Below are 19,538 nucleotides of genomic sequence, written 5' to 3' on the forward strand. Positions count from 1 at the left end.
TTTCAGAAGTAATAAATTATTTAACACTTGGCCAGGAATCAGCAGCAAAAATAGCAGCAGAAGGAACAAACGAATATTTAAACTTATTGCCATCATTGTTGTCGAAGTATTTATGAGTAACTGAAAGGCTTTTCGTTATATTTTCACAGTTTAACATTATTGAAATTAATTGCATTAATGACATCTTCAATAACATACTGACTGACATTATCGGCTGTCTAGCAATTAATTTGATGACCATGTAATGTTTAGCTAGGGGTTGGAGCAAGGATGCAAATAAACAATTGAACAAAAAAAAAAGCCAACTTCGACTGTTAAAGGTTTCTCACTTTATTCTTTAAAATCAGCTTATCTATTATTTAAGAAGTAAAATTTATTGAACTTATATCAATGTGATTATGGTATAATAAATGGGCAAGCATATCTTTAAGCAGGTGGTATTGGTATCATTTATTGGTGAAAAATATATAGATAGATATATATATATATAGTTCAATTATTTAGACCACAAAGGGAAGTCGTGGCTGACGTTTCTTTTTCCAACACTTCACGCAAAGCTCGCCGATGAATGCGATAATTGAAGCTATGTAGCAAAAACCAAGCAGATACCAAACCCAAATGAGATCATCAACATTTAAAGGAGTTGAATTGGCATATTCTCGTTTCCCATCCGTATAAGTAAACAGTTTGTTAATGGAATCTCTTATCCAATGTTTGCTAAAACCTAGATCATGTATCCATTGAATGAAATCATTCATTGCCTCAACATAAACAGAATTCGGTGGCAAAACTGCATGATTCGATGAAGCACCAAAAATATTGAGACCCTGATTTTCACATAAAGCAATGCCCTTGTAATTGTGTTGATATTTTTTGATTGCTTCCCAAAATTTATCAAATACGTGATAGGCATAGCCTGTGTCCTGGTCCAACATCATACTGAACCGTTTCTTGAAGGGCACAAAGACAAATTGAGACTCAGAAAAGTTCAAATCAGTGCCTTTAAAGCATTGCAGCACAACCTCTCGAAACTCGTCGTCAAAAGTCACTGGAAGTCGCGACTCCTTCAATTCTTTAAAGTTGCTAATGATGCCATCCTGTGGTCGCTTGGTCAGAAATGTGCTGAGATTGGCATTGAAAAAGCAGCAGACAATCATGCTGAAGATACTCATTACCACAATAATCTGATGAAGTGGCATACTTCTTCGATCCCTGTTCACATCGTTGGATATTCCTAAAACCCATCGGAATGCATTCAGATTGACAAAAAAGGTTTCCATAACTGAATCTATATCTTCGGCGAAATATCCGGCATGTTGCTGCTTCGACTAGCGTCGTTACCAATGAAATAATCAAGTATACGACGAGTATCATCAACAGAAAGTTCTTTAAACTCTTATAGACATCCCCAATGCCGATCGCTCTGCCGCATGGGATTACAATTAATTGATGCGACATATCTACAAAAGAAGAGCATTCCATGTCGGGACGCCAAAATTGAAGGGCCATCGTTATGTCTGAATTATTGCTCGAAACAAAATCTATTTTATCTCTCTCACTAAGAAGTATCAATTCTTTCAATGGTCGAGGCAGCTTCAGATTTATATTGCGTTTCTTTACAAACTCTAATATCAATATGTCCATATATCCAGCAAACATTAGTTCTCCAGACTTTTTATTCTTGCTTAGAAAGCTGCCCGGAGGAAATAGAGATGGTTTTACCAAAGCTGTCTTATTGTGAAAATTGCGCCACACCACCGGAAAAATTGGAGGTATTAATATGGTTGAAATTCGCTCAAGAGTTGGATCAGGAAAAGGTTGAAGTCGATAGGCAGCAATTGATTTTTTTAAGAAGAGGAGAAGCGTGCAAGATTATCATATTGACAAAGTTATAGTTCCTTGCATAATCGCAAATAACATTAAGGCATTCCTCTACATTTTCCATAGCACTTTCTAGCCAGATTATAATACGTGTCTCCCTCATGCGATCCAAATCCTTGGCCAGGACAGATAGGAGAATGGAGTCAGCCAGCCCAGACATGCAAACCACAGCAATTGCTTGGCTATTGTAAATCAATTTAACAGGAACCAGATTTGACTCATCCATGCGTAGAACAGGAAATCCTTCGATATTCAAATTCTTTAAAGGACAATTGAAGTCATATCGACGTTGTAGGAGCAACAAAGTATCAGCATTTCTTTCGTTGAGCACATCTTCGGTGATATTCTTCAGAAAGTTGGTCTTCAAAGTTTCAGTTTTTCGTATTAAAAAATTATTTAACACTTGATTCGGAATCAGTAGCAAAAATAGTAGCACAAAAATTGAACGATTAAATAAACTTATTGCCACCATGATGGGTCAAGAATTGATGAGCAACTGAACAGCTTTACGTTACCATTTCACAGCTTAACATTATTAAAATTAATTGAATTATCGACTCTTCCGATAGCACATTGAGTGACACTTTTGACTGGTAATCGTTATATTTATAATCTATTTTCTGAAAATACTTAATGAAACGTACTTGAGATTAAGAGGTGAAAATAAAAAAATGACAAGAAATGTTGTCAGTAATAACCCCTTCCCTATTGATTGGTGCACTCCAAATAATATTTTTATACCCGCTACCCATAGAGCAAGAAATGTATTTAACAGGCATCTCCGATATCTCCCTATAAAGTGTATATATTCTTAATCAGCGTCAACAGCCGAGACGATCTAGCCATATCCATCTGTCCGTCTGTCCGTATGAACACCTAGATCTCAGAGACTATAAGAGATAGAGCTATAATTTTTCGACAGCATTTGCTATGTTTGCACGCAGATCAAGTTTGTTTAAAATTTTTGCCACGACCACTTCCGCCCCCGCAAATCAAAAAATTTTAATATCAAGCTTAATTTTAAAGCTAGAGTTGCTAATTTTGGTATATACAAAAATAACTGTTATAGTTATGATTCCTGAATATTTGGTTGCGATCAGAAAATTGTCGAAGTTATTAAAGAAATACTTTTGTATGGACAAAAACGTCTGCTTACTAGGGGTCTTAGTTGCTTTGGCTGACAATCTGGTATATTGTGCTGTTTATGGTATATTTTGAATGCGGTACCATATCGATATACCACATATACCATTTGGTATATATATTTTTTTTTTTTAGCATTTTTTTGCAGTGTATTTGGTATATTTTGTGAATAATACCGCAAAATATATTGCTTTTATTCAAAATGGGTAGCGGGTATCTCACAGTCGAGTACACTCGACTTTCTTACTTGTTTAAAAATAATACTAAACTTTTTGGAATATTTTAATATTTTTGGTTCATAAAATACTAAAAATAAAAAAGTAATAGTTTCAATGAAGAAGAAATATTTATTTATTATTGTTTAGCAAACATGGTGTGGTGTATAAAGCAGGTGTGAATGGTTTTTCATTACTATTTCATAGTTTTATATTATTGTATTAAAATGAATTTCATTAATGACACCTTTGATAACACACTAAGTGACATAAAAAGGATTTTTTATTATTTGAATAAGCAACATTTACAATTATTGACAAGAAAAATGCGTAAGCCAGTTGGATATTATTATTATATTCGCTGAGCAAGTGGTAATAAATATTTAAGAAAAAAGCATGGATAATACTTCGATTATTTACACCACAAAAGGAAATCGCGGTTGACGACGCCTTTGCCAGCGCTTCACACATAGCTCTCCGATGAAAACCAGAATCGAAGTTATATAGCATAATCCAAGCAGATACCAAACCCAAATGAGATCGTCAAAGTTCAACGGGATTGGGTGCGGAAATTCTAAACTCCGATTTGAAAAAGCAATTAGGTTGTTAATAGAAGTCCTTCTCCAGTGATTCGAGAGACCAAAATCATGAGTCATATGAATGAAATCATTCAATGCATGAAGATAGATTGAGTTATTTGGCAAAGCCAAGCGATTTGGAAGAAGTCCGAAGATATTAAGACCGGAACTTCGACATAGAACTACAATATTGTAGTCCGTTTGGTATTTGTTAACAACATGCCACAATTTATCGAATACCTGATAGGCATTGCTGGTGTTAAGCCCCATCAACATGCGCATAAATTCCTCTGTTGATACGAAATCAATTTGATTTTCGGATATCCTTAAATACGAATTTCGGATATCTGTTAAGACACTTTTGGCGTACGTTGTCGAAAATAATTCGTATCTCCGATTCCTTTAGTTCTTTGAAGGTCTTTATATTGTCAATCTGCGGTCGTTTAGTCAGAAAAGTGCTGAGATTGGCATCGAAGAAACAGACGACAATCATACTGAAAATGCTCATTACCATAATTATCTGATGAAGAGAGCGATTCCTGCGATTGATTTGCACATCGCTGGATAATCCAAGAACCCATCGGAAAGCGTTCAGATTGACAAAGAGATCTCCATAGCTGAATCTATATCTTCTGATATATATCCGACATGTGGCTGCCTCGATTAGTGTCGTAACAATTGAAATAATCAAATATACAACGAATATCATCGCCAGAAAGTTCTTTAAACTCTTATAGACATCTCCAATGCCAACTTCTTGTCCACAGGGTATCACAATAAAATCTGCATAAGCTCCACAGTATCCGTGCATTGTATTTTCGAATTTCCAGCCTTCGTCAACGTCGTTAAATCTGCTCTACCGTTTGAGATCAATTGCAATAATTCCGTTGAAGTAACTTTATTTAATTCCCCAAAGGACGTATCATTTTAAGATTTATGTTGCGCTTCCTTGCGAACTCTAACATCAGCATATCCGTGTGTCCACATAGCTTTAACTTTCCCGATTTTCTATCTTGGCTTACATAACTGTCTGGAGTATATAGCCTTGGTAGAAAATTGGCTGTCTTGTTGTGAAAGTTACGGTGGAAATCGGGAAACATTTCTCCATTTGTAAGGTCTCTGATAATCACTAAAATTGAAGAGGGAAATGGCTCCAGGCGATATCCCACAATTTCTTGCTGAGCTTTTAATGGATCTGAGTATAGCACTATTAGATTTAAAAAGCCATGTTTACTGGCTTGATCTCCAATAACTTCAAATAACGACTTCGCTGTAGATTCGTCACTTTGCACCCATATAATAATCCGTGCCTCCCTCATATGATTCAGATCCTTGGCCAGGACAGTAAGGAGCATGGAGTCCGCTAATTCAGACATGCTAACAACAACAATTACTTGGCTATTGTAGACCAATTTCATAGGAACCACAGTTGATTCCTTCATGCGTAAAATAGGCAATCCTTGAACATTAACATCTTGTAAGGGACTTTTTAAGTCATGTTGACGTTGTAGGAGCACCAAAGTATCAGCACTTCTTTCCTTAAGCACATTTTCTATGACATTCTTAGGAAAATTGATCTGCAAAGTTCCAGTATCCAGTATTAAGGAATTATTTAACACTTGCCGAGGACAAATCAGCAAAATTTGCAATAGAATAAAACCGCGTTTCGGGAAACTTATTGCCAACATTGTAAGCGAAGTATTGATGAGCAACTGAACAGCGGCATTACCATTTTACAGTCTTAAGTGAAATTAATTGCATGAATGATTCTGATGATACGAAGCTGACTGACATTATCAGATTGACGAGCATTCAATTAATAATGAATTGGTTGTAACCATTACAGAACTCTTAAACATGTTTTCCATATTTAGAAAACACTGATAACTCTCTTGACCGGACACTGATTGTCCGTTGAAGGGAGGTAAGATAATACTTAATACTTAAGATAATTCTTTCCACAACTAATCGGCAAATAGACAATGATACAGGTGTCTTGGAAAGAAGGTTTTTTTGGTTTTGACATATTTCTGTATTTAACACCAATGTTTTAGTCTATATATCAAAAAATCTTTAAATCTCGAAAGGATGATAAACTACAATATTTATTTTCATTGTAATAAATTTTGAAACGATATAAATGTCCGTCTGTTAATCAATCCGTCCGTCCGTCCGTCCGTCCGTATGAAACACTGGATCTCATATACTTCTTGCATTCTGCTATAATTTTAATTCCATTTCATTTGTTTCCTATACTAGAATCGCATGTCCATGCCGCAATATTACTCTCACCATTTGCGCTCTCTTTGCCAAAAAATTGTCGCTCAAGTGTTTTTTTAAAGCTAGAGCTACGGTGTATCCGTTAATTACTGTAGTAGTTATGATTCCTGACAATTTGGTTGCGTTTCACGTTTCTTTTATTAAAGAAATACATTTGTATCCGTGGTATCGCCTACTTTCTAGAGGTCTGAGTTGCTGTTGCCGAGCAATCTGGCACAGTGAACGGACGTGTATATTTTGAATGGTGCAAAATATCGATAGCGCCAAATAACCACTTACCATATTTTTAAACAAAACGATTTTCGGTATATTTTGAAAATGATACCACTTTATATTTTGCCTTTATTAAAAAGGGTAGGGGTATCTCACAGTCGAGCACACTCGACTGTAACTTTCTTTGTTTTTTTTTGTTTTTGACATCTGTCTGTATTAAACACCAAAGTTTTACAGTCCAAATAGCACCGTGCTTTAAATGCGCTTCGATAGGATGATAAACTACAATATTTATTTTCATTGTAATAAATTTTTGAAACATAAAAAATTAGTTATTAATCAATAAACACTTTCACTTCTTCTAGCGCATCTGTTAGTCGCATATATCTTCTTGCATTCTGCTTTCTCTTAATTCCATTTCACTCCGTTTCCTATACTAGAATCGCATGTCCATGCCGCAATGTCACTTGGGTTTTGCGCTTATTTGCCAAGGTGTTGTCCACCGTTTTGTTTCTGCTTCGTTTACTGTTCCGTTTCGCGCGTGTACCATGTCCACAATGTTGCGTTTCACGTTTCTTTCATTCGTTTCGTTTTCGTCCGTGGTATCGTTTCGTTTCTCTGTTTCGTTGCTGTTGCCGAGCAACTCTTGAAGTGAACGGACGTATATTTCTTCGCTGCGGCAAAAAAAATTACTGCGAGCGCCCAACGAGAACTTACCAATACATATGTAAACGATAAATCTTGTAAATTCGGTTAATAAACGCACTGCCATAAGACAATTCAATGCAATAGATTTTCTACGTAATTTGTTGCTCAGGTGAATAAAAAGCATAATACTTGTGAAGAGTCAAATTTTAAAGTGCGCGCGTGTTTTTTAATAAAAATCTACAAATATACAAAAAAAATATGTTAAGCAAATTATAACGGTGCGCGTGTGCGGTAAAAACAAAAGTAATAACAAATACCCAGTTATAATAATAATAGTAATAATAATAAAAGACAATCAGAGCATTTATAAGCTTGTGAGAGCTTCACGTGCAGAGCATAAGAAGAAATCGTGATAAAAACACAGACACAACGCAGAGCAGAAGCATCAGTATTTCTTCTTCTTCTCCATATTCCTTGCTGTTGTTGTTGTTCTTGTATGCACGCTCATCGTGTGTGTTCTCCAACAGCAGCATCCGCAGCTAGCAGCAGCAGCAGCAACAAAAACAAACGAGCAATTTTCGTGCGTCGCCGTCGACGACGCCGCTGCTGCCGGCTGCTGCAATTATGTGTAGCAGCAGCGACGTTTTAAATAAAAGGTAGACAGCAGCAACAAAGTCTCTTGCCTGCAATTAATGTACACGGCATTTTTTGTTTTGCATACATAAATAACAACAACAACTACGAGCAGAATTTGTGTGTTTGCCGGCAGAGAGACCGACGCCGCCCCAAAAGGTCGTTGGCGCTAAGGTCACAGTCACAGTCGCAGTCGCAGTCAACGTTAGCTGCACAACAACAACAAATAAATCTTCAATGCGCGAGTGTTAAAACGTAAATTCAACGATAAGAAGCAGCAGGAGCAAAACTTTCGCAGAAACAGAACAGCAGCAGCTTAAAAATCGAATGGTAAGTGCCGTTACTTTTATGCTTTTACTCTCGCGCTCGTCTCAGTCGCATTTTGTCCAATAGGCGTTGTTATTGTAAAAGATTTGCAGTCACCTTCGACTTCAGCTGCTGCCTACACACGTTCCTAATACACTCTCACCTCTCCACCACTCTCCACAACTCTCTCCCTTGGCTCTCGCACTCTCGTTCTCTCTCTCTGTCTCTGTTTCTTTGCCAGCCTCTAGCTAGCGGCGCATTTAAGGATATTCCTAATCCGTTTTATTGATTGCAGGCAGCACAGCTGGAGTGCTCTTATATTCTGTGTCTGTGTATGTGTATAGTTGTTATTGCTGTGAATCTGTGTTGCTTTTTTTTGTGATATGTTTTTTTTTCTACTTCTTCTTTGGCCACTACTCATTTGGGGTTGTTGTTGTGTGTGTGTGTGTGAGTGTCTGCCTGCTTTTGCTTGTTTCTGTTATGTTCAGTGTTCTGTTCTGCTGACTTTGCTTTTCCTACTTTTGTCATTCTCGTGTTTTCGTGGGTGAAGTTGGAACAACTGTAAAAGCTTCATTTACTTGTTATTGTTATTGTTGTTGTCTGAAATCGTAAATTATGTGAGAATGTTCTCTTCATATTTCACACTCTTCACTTTTTTGTTGTGTGTTGTTCTGTGTGAAATAACTTCATCATCGAAAAATTAAGAGAAATATTCCAAGCAGCTGCCCCCCGTTGGGCATAACTCAATAATCACATCAAATGTCTCACTGGCAACATCGGTGTTGCAACACCTTAGCGAGTGTGGCAGCAACCAGAGGTGTGTCCACTTCTGTGGATGCGGCTCCACCTCAATGCAAGCAGCTAATGCTGCACAGCTGCGCGCCATTTAAGTCGCTGACAAGTGTTTTGCCGGCATGTCCGGAATGCGTCCTCGTCTCGCACTTGCCACAGCAGCAGCAGCAGCAACAAAAAGTGGCAGTCAACATTGCTACCAATTATGCGATAAGCAGCTTGCTGCTGTTGCTGCTTTTGCTGTTGCTGCCTTTCGGCCAGCTTGCAACTTTAAAGTTGAACGAGAAGCGCTTTAAAGCCAGAACTGAACAAATACTCGTAAGTCAGCGAGCATAAAATTGTGAGTGCAATGAATAAAAAAAATAGCACACTCAAATACTCATTCTTTCTCTCTCGGCGAGTGTAGCCTGCATTTTTATGTGCTTCAAGCGAAAGGCATTTGTGTCTTGTGATTACCCCGATTTAAATACTCTAAAATAAAGTAATCTAAATTTCGATTTCTTTGGAAGCGAAAAATATCGAAATTAAAATACTTTAAGAACATTTTTCTTCAAAAACTAAAATACTTTAAACAAATTTTACTGTTTCTTCAAAAGCTGAAAATACTTTTCTTAAATTTGTTAAGTTTTGTTAGTGTTAAAGTTTTGAAATTGTTGTCTAAAAATTCTTTAAACAAAATTTAAAACTTTAAGAAAATCGTCTATATTTTTCAAATAGATAAAAACCTTTATAAAACTTGCTCAGATTAATACAAGAAAAAAGTTCACAATTAAATGTTTAAAATTAAAGTTATTAAAGTTAAAACATTTTAATAATTACAATATAAGTACAGTAAAATATTATAAGATTCTAATCACCTCATAAAATAATGTTTAAAAGAAATGAATTCTACAAAAAAATTACTTAATATTAAATGTATTCTTAAAGAACTTTCAAGTTTCGTTAAAAAAAATAATCAACAACCTTGTAAATTACTTTCGCTTGAAGTGAAGCTTAAATTTAATGCCTCAATTCACAAATTTTGTTGATAAGCCAAGAGTGATGGGATAGTAATTAGGCCAGATTTGTGGTTAGGGTATGCACAGGGCAATAATAATGAAAATGCGCCTGGAAAAACTAACAAAAGGCCGCGTGCGCGCGGCCATCAAACGAAACGAAAAGCGTGCAGGCGCGGCATCAACAGCAACAACAACAGCGACAAGAGCAACAAATGCAACAGCCACAACAACTACAACAAGAGCAAAGGGAATGACCTTATACATTGCAAAACTGCAAGGCAAACAAAGAGCCGCTAATGGGACGCGAAGGGAGGGCGGCATGAAGCATGCGGCATGAGGTGGTGCATGAGGCAAAAGGGTCCCCACGATGCTTGCCCCGGTGCCGTTGCCGATGCTGATGCTGTTGACGCGCACAGCCAGCGAGATCAACGCTGGCCCCAAACCAGTCTCTCTCTCCCTCTCTGGGCTACTGCGGGGCAATTGGGCCAAAAGCAGTAAAAATCAGTCAAGAGTCGCCTCCGCCAGGCAGTCAGCCAGAGCCAGAGTCATAGCCAGTGCCATAGCCATAGCCAGAGCCAGAGCATTGCGCACATTAAAAGCGACAAACAAACAAACAAACAAACGGACGCAGCAACATCGAGTCGAGGCCTACTGAGGCCTGCCTACAAGAACCCAGGATTGCACAGCATCAGGACCCAACTGGCAATTGCAAGAGAGGTGGTGGCAGTGGAAAAGGGATAGGAGAGAGAGAGAGGGAGGGAGGGAGACTGGGCCTGGCCCAAGCGTAGCAACTGAAATCGATTTTCTCGCAAACTTGGCCAGAATCATCCCAAAAGCCTGGCCGGCCGCAGGGCTTGAAACGCGCGCATTTTCGGCCTGCTTTTTTTTTTTTTTCTTCTTCTGCATTCGCCTCCAACAAAGCTGACCGTCATCGTCATCGTCGTTGTTGTTGTTGTTGTGGCAACGTTAAAGTAATGGATACGCGAGCGAGCGCGCGCGCCTTGCCTCGTGATGATGCCACCGCCGCTGACGTTGCCGTTGCCGCTGCCGCTGCTAAAATTGCAAGTCAAACTGTCGTCGGCTTTGGCGTTGTTTAGTTGTTTTATACTTCGTTGCGCCGGCCATTGGTAATTGCAATTGCAATTTGGCCAAAGCCACAGCAGCAGCAGCCACAACCCAAAGAGGCAAGGGAGAAGGAAGTTGGAGCTTAGCTCGTCAGGCCGTCAGCTTTTGGATTTTGTTTTTTAGTAAATCCGCAAATTGCATTTCGTTGCCCCCCAAACAGTGTTTGGATTGGATTATTTAATTTGTGTTATAAATAAATTTATTAATGCCATAATTCGCCCGCTTCCACTTGCACTTCCACTTCACCTCACTTAATCTTTATAACTCTATTTTATTTCGCTTTTGCTGATTTACGACTAATTGAAAAGTCGAAGCGGCCAAGTAAATTCCACAACTAGTTGAGGGAAATTGTAGATGCAACGCTTAGACACGCAAATGCAACACAAAATTTGCATGGCTGAGAAGAGAGAGAAAGAGAGATTCGTAGAGCAATTACAGCAGCTACTGCGGGGCATATCAATTGCGTTGCAAGTACTAGTTGCCACCTGCTTGTCTGCGGAAAATCTGCGTGTGTGTTCCGCCTGACTAAAATGACGTGACTGTCAACTGACGAAGAGCGAGAAAGAGAGAGGGAGAGAGAGAGATTTGAAGAGAATTGCTTTGCTCCCTCATGCCTTCGAGTTGTCGTCTCCCATTCTCTCAAGTATCAAACCAGCTGAGTTGCATGCAGCCTGAACTCCTTTTGCCTTGGATTTTTTGTTGTTGCCTTGGCTGGCTCATCAGCAAAGGCAACAAATCCACAGCGGCATCAATGACAGGCCGAGTAGCAAGCAGCACCGACAACCGTTCAACAAGAGCAACGACAACATTTTGTGGCAAGCGAGGGGGCATGCACCAGGCGCACATCATCACAGCCATTCAAAAAGTTTTGAGCAGATTTCTGCAGCGTTGTTTTTTTTGCTTCTCCCGCTCGCAATGATTTCCTTCACGTTGTGTCCTCGTTTTATTATTGTTGTTGTTATTGTTGTTGCTGTTGTTGTTGCTGCTGCTGTTGACTTTGCTTTAATTATTGTTCCGTTTCGTCTGGCAGTTACTGCACTTTTGCCTTGTTATTGTTGTTGTTGTTGCTGATGTTTGTTATTTCCTTTTTTTTTGTATTTCGATTTTCAATTCGTTTTCTTTTTTAAGGGGAGAGACATTCAAAATGCACTTACCACAGGCGGCCGCACAAATCTGTGAAATCAGTCGAGTTGAAAAAGTTAATGGAGGCTATAACTAAGGATATGCGATGGCTAACAAAAATATATGAAATAGCAAGAATCGATCTTTTAAATAGTCAATATGGCAGTTAAGATACTGTATCTTATAATTGTATCTCTTACTGATAATTTCTAAAATTGTCATTCAATTAGTAGTTGGATAAATTTTTATTCATTATTTGGAGTTTTGCATTCAAGGAATTAAAATCGCAGCTCAGATATTGTATCTCATGAATGTATCTTTTACCTAAAATACCTAATAACGAATAACTACCCTATAAATATAGCTTTAAGAAGGCTTGGAAATAAAAGAAATATAAAAATAAATAAAAGAAAATTTATTTTATATTATACATGACTTACTCAAAACAGCATTTAAGATACTGTATCTCATATTTGTATCTTTTACTTAATAAGCAAAAGAATCCAGTTCAAAAACTGGATTTTTAGATCTAACCCATTAAAATAGCAGCTAAGATATTGAATTTTATTTAAGTATCTTATTCTTGATGTGCATAATCATTTTTAACATTTTTATGATTAAAAGCTGTATAAATGAGTTTCCATCAACTTCACTTTTAATATATTTCAAGGCACAGCATAAACTCCCCAAATTCAAAGATATCAATTCATTTGCATTTCTATTTTTTTTTTTTTTTGTATATTTGGAAATGCTTTATGTAATTATTTTAAACCTCTTTTTTGCTTCTAATTTGTTTGCTTTTTATGCTTTGGCAATTGCCGAGCCTATTTCCAAATCTCTCCTTTGCTCTTCACTCTCTGCCACTCTTCCACTTGCAGTCTCTGTTGCCCTTTCCACGATGATGCTAAAAGCAAAAAAAAACAAAAAATCCGCCCATTTTGCATTTCACTTTCTTTTGTGCCGAATGCAAAGTTCGAATCCCCCAAAAACACTCCGCCGGTTACTTTAACAGCCGCTGCACAAAAAAAAAGGAAATCAACAACAACAAAAAAAGGGGAGCAAAAATTCTAACAAAATAAAAAAAGAAAGAAGAAATATATGAAAAACAAAGTCGGTGTATGTGTGTGTGTGTTTGTGCAACATGCAGCATGCAGCGCAGACAGGCATGCTGTGGGTTTTTGTGGGGTCGCGCGTTGCAACGTTCTAGATATTTCATTTTTTGCACTACAATTTTGTTTTTTAACTTTTATTTGCATTGCGATGCTGTTGCTGTTGTTGTTGGTTGGGTTGTGTTAGCCATTTTGGTGGGACTTAAATTGCATTTTATTTCTGCAACGTTGCAAAACATTTATTTACTTTCATGGTTTGTTGAGTATTTGCCAAACCACAAGGCAACTGCCAACTGGCAACAGGAGAAATAGTCGCTTTGCCTCGATGACGTTGCTTAGAGGACGACGACGATGAAGAAAGAAAGCAACATGAACCGAGACGAGACGAGACACTGATGGAGTCGGAGATGTAGACCAAGAATGTTGACTGCTTTTGAACTTGTTGTTGGGTGTTGCATCCTTAGAAAGAGAGAGAGAGAGTGAGAGAGAGGAGGGAGAGACATTTCTTTGACTGAGCTGAGCTGGGGGATTAAGTTGTAGCTTTGTCTTGAGCCTAACGAGTAGTCACAGGCCTGCTGTAATTATGCGCTAATTAAATGCTACATAATTTTTCGAATGCCGAAGACAGCTAAAAAATGCATAACATATGTTGCACAGTTGCCCAGACTTTAACTCAAACTCAGACTTCGACTCAGAGAGAGTCACAGAACATAAAGAATGAGGAAAGAGAATCAAAAGCAAAGGCAAAATGCCTCCGGCGCGGGCACAAGAAACAATTTTCAGAGACGGCAGCAGCCATAACCATAACATGTTTTGTTATTAATTATAGTTTACGCAATCCATGGGACAGGCCGAAGACAACAAAGTCAGTCAGTCAGTCTCAAGCAGGCAGGCAGGCAGGAAGCAGCAGCAACTCTGCTGGGTTGACCATGTGCCACTGCCTTTGCTGTAAAAAAAAGGAAAAAGAGTTCACTTAATTTGACGCACAAATGTCAGTCACAAGATGTTTGGATCGAGGCGCGTCAGTTGTTGGATCGTTGTTGCTTTTAGTTTTAAAATAACTCAATAACTAATCCATTCGGATGGCAAAGGACGATGCTCCGGCTTCTGCTCCTCTGGAAAGGGTTGCTGCTGCTTGTTTGCTCGAGGCCAAAAAAGGGCCAAAAACATCAACATGTGGCAGCAACAACGTTACGTTGCGCTGCTGTTGCTGCTGCTGTTGCTGCCTTGACAATAAAAATTATCATAATTATATTTAAATTAATATGCAAGGCAACCCAAACAACAGCCACAGTCTGCCTGCCTGCCTGCCTGCAAACTAGCTAGCAATTTTCCCAGCTCGACAAATTACAGGAAATGCCAAACACCAACATCACCAACATCAACAACAACAACACAAACAACACAAACAACGACAACAAGAACAACACAAAATTGTAACACCAACAAAGGCATTTTTTTTTTGGCGGCTTTTCTTCAGTTCATCGACTGCAATATTAATGAGAAAATTAACTGAAACTCATTTCACACTCTGAGCCCACACCTTACATGTGTCCTATAACTTATCTAACCCTACTCTAATGCACCTCATAAAGGGGTTGGAATTGTCCATCTATTTTTTGGTTTGACATGTGTGGAAAAACAAGAACTCTTTCTGTATTACTTTCCTTATCAATATTTATGCATTTTCCTACAATTAGTTAGATAATAAGTTCACTTCTTATCTGGAACTGCACATAAATAATTCTTTCTGAAGACATTCTCCATTTAATTACTTTATTATTTGGAACTACTCTTAAAAAACTTGAGCAGAAGATACTTTCCTTTAATTTTCTTCTAATATCATTAATCTCCAACTTCTTAAGTCATCTTTAATGTATTTGCTCTGTACTCAACTGCACATAAATAATTCTTTATTATTTGGAACAATTCTTAAGTAAACTTTAAAGTATTTTCGATGTTTCTAAAAAACTTTAGCAGAAGATACTTTCCTTCATAATACTTCAAATATCAATAATTTCGTTTAATATATTTGCTCTCTATTCAACTTAAACTGCATATAAATAATTCTTTCTGAAGAAATTTTCCATCAAATTATTTCAAATATTATTATCTTAAAATTTTCTGAAATTATTTTCTTTTAACTACTTTAAATATTTTCATTATTCACCTTTCATGTATTTGCTATGTTTCCAAAACAACTTTCAGCTGCAAATATGTAATTCTTTCTGAAGATATATTACTTCAAGTAATATTATTCTTAAACCGCTCTTAAGTCATCTTTAATGTATTTGTTATGTTTCCAAAAGAAAAAAACAACTTCAGCTGCATATAAATATTTCTTTCATAAGAAATTTTTCCATCAAATTACCTCAAATATCATAAATCTCCAACCGCTCTTAAGTCACCTGAAATGTATTTTCCTTATATACAAACAACTTCAATCACGACTTTATAAGTAATATGCCAAACACGTCTTTGGAGACCGTCGTCAGAAACTTCATTTTACTATAAAACCAACAAAAGTTGTTTAAGTATTAGCTACTAAAAACTTAAGTATAGTAATTTGCCCATCATAAAAGCGTAGTTAAACTTCATTAGTTATTGCAAAAGTTCTCCAGTTCTCTAGTTCTTTAGTTTGTTCTCCAACTTCAATGTTGTTGTTTTCTGCTGGCTCTGCTTCTGTTTTGTGGTGCGTGCATTTGACATTTAATCGTCGCTTTGACGAGCAGCGAGCAGCAACTTGACTTATGAATATTTTAATTAACTTTCATTGTGTTTTTCCGTGCGTACTTCTCTTGAGATGCTTAATTGTTAAACTAGTACAAATGGTTGTGTTGAGAGTATTTGATAATTTATGCGAAACTATTTGCAAATGTAATGTGCTCGCATTTATTTATTTATAATTTATATTGCAATTAAAAACTAATATTGTCGTCGTGTGGCGATTGTTTTATAATTGTAATTTATGTGCATTTTAAATTGCAGCACAAAATCACTTGGCTTTTGTTTTCTGGGTTGTTTTTTTTTTTTTTGGGGGGGGGAGCAGACATAAATTAAATAATTAAGTAAATTTCGCAGTCGGTATTTTTGGCATTCACGTTCATTTTGGTCGAATGCATTTTACAGCGATTTTTATGATTATTTAATTTGAGCTTTTGCATAATTTAATTTATGCTAAACTGTGTTGTGTTGTTTTGTGTGTTTTATGTTATTTATTTGTCGGCGTTTCTCATATGGTTTTATCTATGCGCTCTCAGCTCATCAGTTCCAATGATAAATTATCTTTAAAATGCTCGACTCGAAAAGACAACTGAATGATTTAGTTAAGTCTATCGGTTGTTTTATTGTTTTTTTTTACTGTTCGTTTCGTATTATTAATGTTGTACACATTTCAAGGGATTTGTATATGTTTAAAGCGAGGCGATCTCAGGCCTGACTTCCAGACAAATTAATTTGCCCTAATCTAATTTAGTTATTGTGTTCATCTGATTAGCTTGAAGTCAGTTTTTTGTTTTTCTTTTTTTTTTTGTTGGAGTTTGAAACTGAAGAAGTTGGAGCATCTGTCGTCTGTTTGAAGACCGGTTTTTTTTTTAGAGGTTGGTGGAGAAACAAAATCCGTATTTGAACTGTGTTCGATGAAGTTTTCGACATTATTAATGACAATTAATGAGAACTTGTCGCTTAGGCTTAAATTCTTGGCCATTAGATCATCTGATGAATGGTTTACGGTAGTTGAGCTATTCGATACGATTAATCAAATATCATTAAATACTCTGGGAATATTTAGCTGGCAAAAATCGATTATCAAACACGCAATTTTCGTGCAATTTTTGTGCATAATCAATGACACTAAAATTGTTGCAGCAATTAATGCAATGTGTTCAGCCATTTGAGAGGAGCATTTGTTAATTATGGAAGTCTCTTCATTAGGCACTAAAAAGCACTAAAAACTACAGCACTAATAAATATAATGATGTTTGGCTTTGTTTACAATTATATGAAATTGTTGTTTTTATTGCTGTTGAATTGTAAATTATTTAATGATGCTCTTAATGCGTCTAGTTTCGGCATTATTATTATTATTATTATTTTTATTATTATACCAAGCAGCAACAACAACAATAAACAATAATTACAAAAGCGATTTGCATATAGCTTTGGGGCAATTTAGTTGTAGTTGTAGTTTTTTGTGGCCTATGCCTACATAATGAGTTTAATTGTTAATTGTTATGGCTACTTAATTGAATGCATTAATAATACAAATGCCAAATGATTTATTTATGCAGTGGGCATCAGAGAGGGGGGAAACTCGTATGTAGATTAGAGACTGACATTTAGGCAGCGGTTTTGTGAAGTCAAATTAAAAGCAAATAAAAGCCAAGACGACAAGCTGCGGTGCATACGTAAATGGTTGGACAGCGATTTAGATAGCAATAAAATGCAGCTCGCTCACCTCTTTGAACTGCACATGCTCCATTACCAATTCAGAAATCTTGGCTCCAACAGCAGCCAGAGACTACAACAACAACAAGAAGAACTGTGGAACATGCTGCAACAACCACGTCGACAACATTAGAGAAGTCACGAACTGCAACAGCAACAGCAACTACAACACAGCAGCTAAATTGTAAACATAAACAAAACATTTATGACTATTTACAGTTGAGCGGAGGTGCACACAACAAACACACATTCACATAGATACAACACACACACTCACACACTCGGCTAAGCACTAAGAATTGAACGTGAATTGCTGTTGCCGCTGCTGTGGCTGTTGCTGTGGCTGAGTGTTGTTGCTGCCGAAGTTCAATGAGTTTTTGGTGTGAAAGGGTCAATTGTGTAAATAATAACGAAAGAACTGTGAACAGCAAATAACAAACAGCAGCAACAACAGTCCAAAAATGTAACTTGTCTATCAGTATATTGACTGAATGTGTGTGTGTGTGCCCATAAAAATATCACACGCATTCGGTAGAGGGGGAAGGGGAGGGAAAAAAACAAGCATTTGCGATAAGCAATGCAACTAAATAAATAGCTACAGAGACAGCAGCGAGCGTCGTTTGTATCTTTAGCTACATCGATATGTGCAGATACATTCGAGTACAATTTCATAGATTGTCGACGGGTTTCTGACTCTTTTATGATGCAATTAAATATGGTGTTTAATGCATTTGTAAATAAAAGTAATAATAATAATAATAATAAACAAAAAGCATTTACTGCAGCCAATCATGATAATGAAGTTGAAGTTTGCTGGCTGCTGCTGCTGCTGCCTACAGGAAATAAAAAAGTGTCATAAAAACTGTCATGGCTGCCGCATCGCAATTTCCCCCTCTCTCTCTCTGTCTCTTTCTCTCTGCGTATGAATTATGGCGGATATATATCTGTATCTGTATATGCAGATCAAGCTGGGGAGGTTCAACTCACTCGCAGCTGGTTAATTTTTGGGAAATTTCAATTTTTTTGTTTTATATTTCCCTCCTTTTTTTTATTATTTGTTTTTATGGCCTCTGTCGATTTTCATTCAACGGCTAGACATTCGCTATAATTGAGCGTTTTATGGTATTTTCATTGGCCATAGCCAAACTGTAGTTTAATGTGGCAGCCTTTTTAAGTGCTGTCTAATTGATTAAAAGTGATATTTTTGGGTTATGCAGTTAACTCCATTAGTGTGCTAAATATTGACATTATTTGACAAGCAGTAATTGAAAACGAAAATTGTGTAATCAAAGGGAAGTGGAGTTGAGTCAATAAAAACTTCAATAAATGAAAATATGCTAAATAATTTAAAAAAAATAATTTAGAATTCTGTGACTAACTTAAATCTAAAATATTTTCAACAATTCAATTACTCTGCAGCTTTTTCTTGAAACAGCTTAGCAGTATTTTCAGTCGACAATAAAAATGCATAAGAATAGATTAGTAAAATGAAGATTTTTCTTGGTATTAGTATTTTAAAATACTAAATTTGTTCTGCCTTTTACTGAAATCAGTTTATCAGCTTTTTAAGTTGACACAGCTAGGATAATACAAAATAGAATAGTTAAACATAATATATATTTTTTTATTAGTATTTTTAAATACTGAATTGTTTCTACTGTGTATTTGAGCAGCAGCCTAACAGCTTATTAGATCGACTCAACATAAGAATTGAAAATACAATAAAATACCACAACTTGGTTAATTTTTATACAAAATATTTTAAAGCAATGCATTTTCTAAACTCAGTTTAGCAGCTTATAAAGTATAAAAAAAAGTATAAAAAAATAGTAAAGAACGACTCAAAGGAATATCGATTTTTCTTGGCTAAGTGTTATCAATAATATATTAAAATACTAAATTATTTTTGCTGTCATTTCTAGCATCATTTTGCAGCTTATTATGATTAGTTTCTGAAGAGTTAGCATAAGTATGTTATAGATTATGCATGGCTATCACTAAAGCCAACTTAGCTGTGCAATTTATCAGACTTATTTGGTCTTATGGCAA

At 36.6% G+C, this 19,538-nt stretch overlaps 1 protein-coding gene across 8 annotated transcripts in view; it reads left to right on the top strand.

The window, feature by feature from the left end:
- The first annotated feature begins 7,094 nt into the window (after positions 1-7,094).
- The window catches only part of LOC133836000 (sterile alpha motif domain-containing protein 5), a 167,076-nt gene continuing 154,632 nt past the window's right edge, over positions 7,095-19,538 (top strand). For all 8 annotated transcript variants that reach the window (XM_062266233.1, XM_062266235.1, XM_062266234.1 and 5 more), the window contains exon 1: positions 7,095-7,921. The gene's annotated coding sequence lies outside the window, so the exon portion shown is untranslated. The remainder of the gene's footprint in view (positions 7,922-19,538) is intronic.

Source organism: Drosophila sulfurigaster, chromosome 2R, assembly GCF_023558435.1.
Source record: "Drosophila sulfurigaster albostrigata strain 15112-1811.04 chromosome 2R, ASM2355843v2, whole genome shotgun sequence".
Taxonomy (NCBI): domain Eukaryota; kingdom Metazoa; phylum Arthropoda; class Insecta; order Diptera; family Drosophilidae; genus Drosophila; species Drosophila sulfurigaster.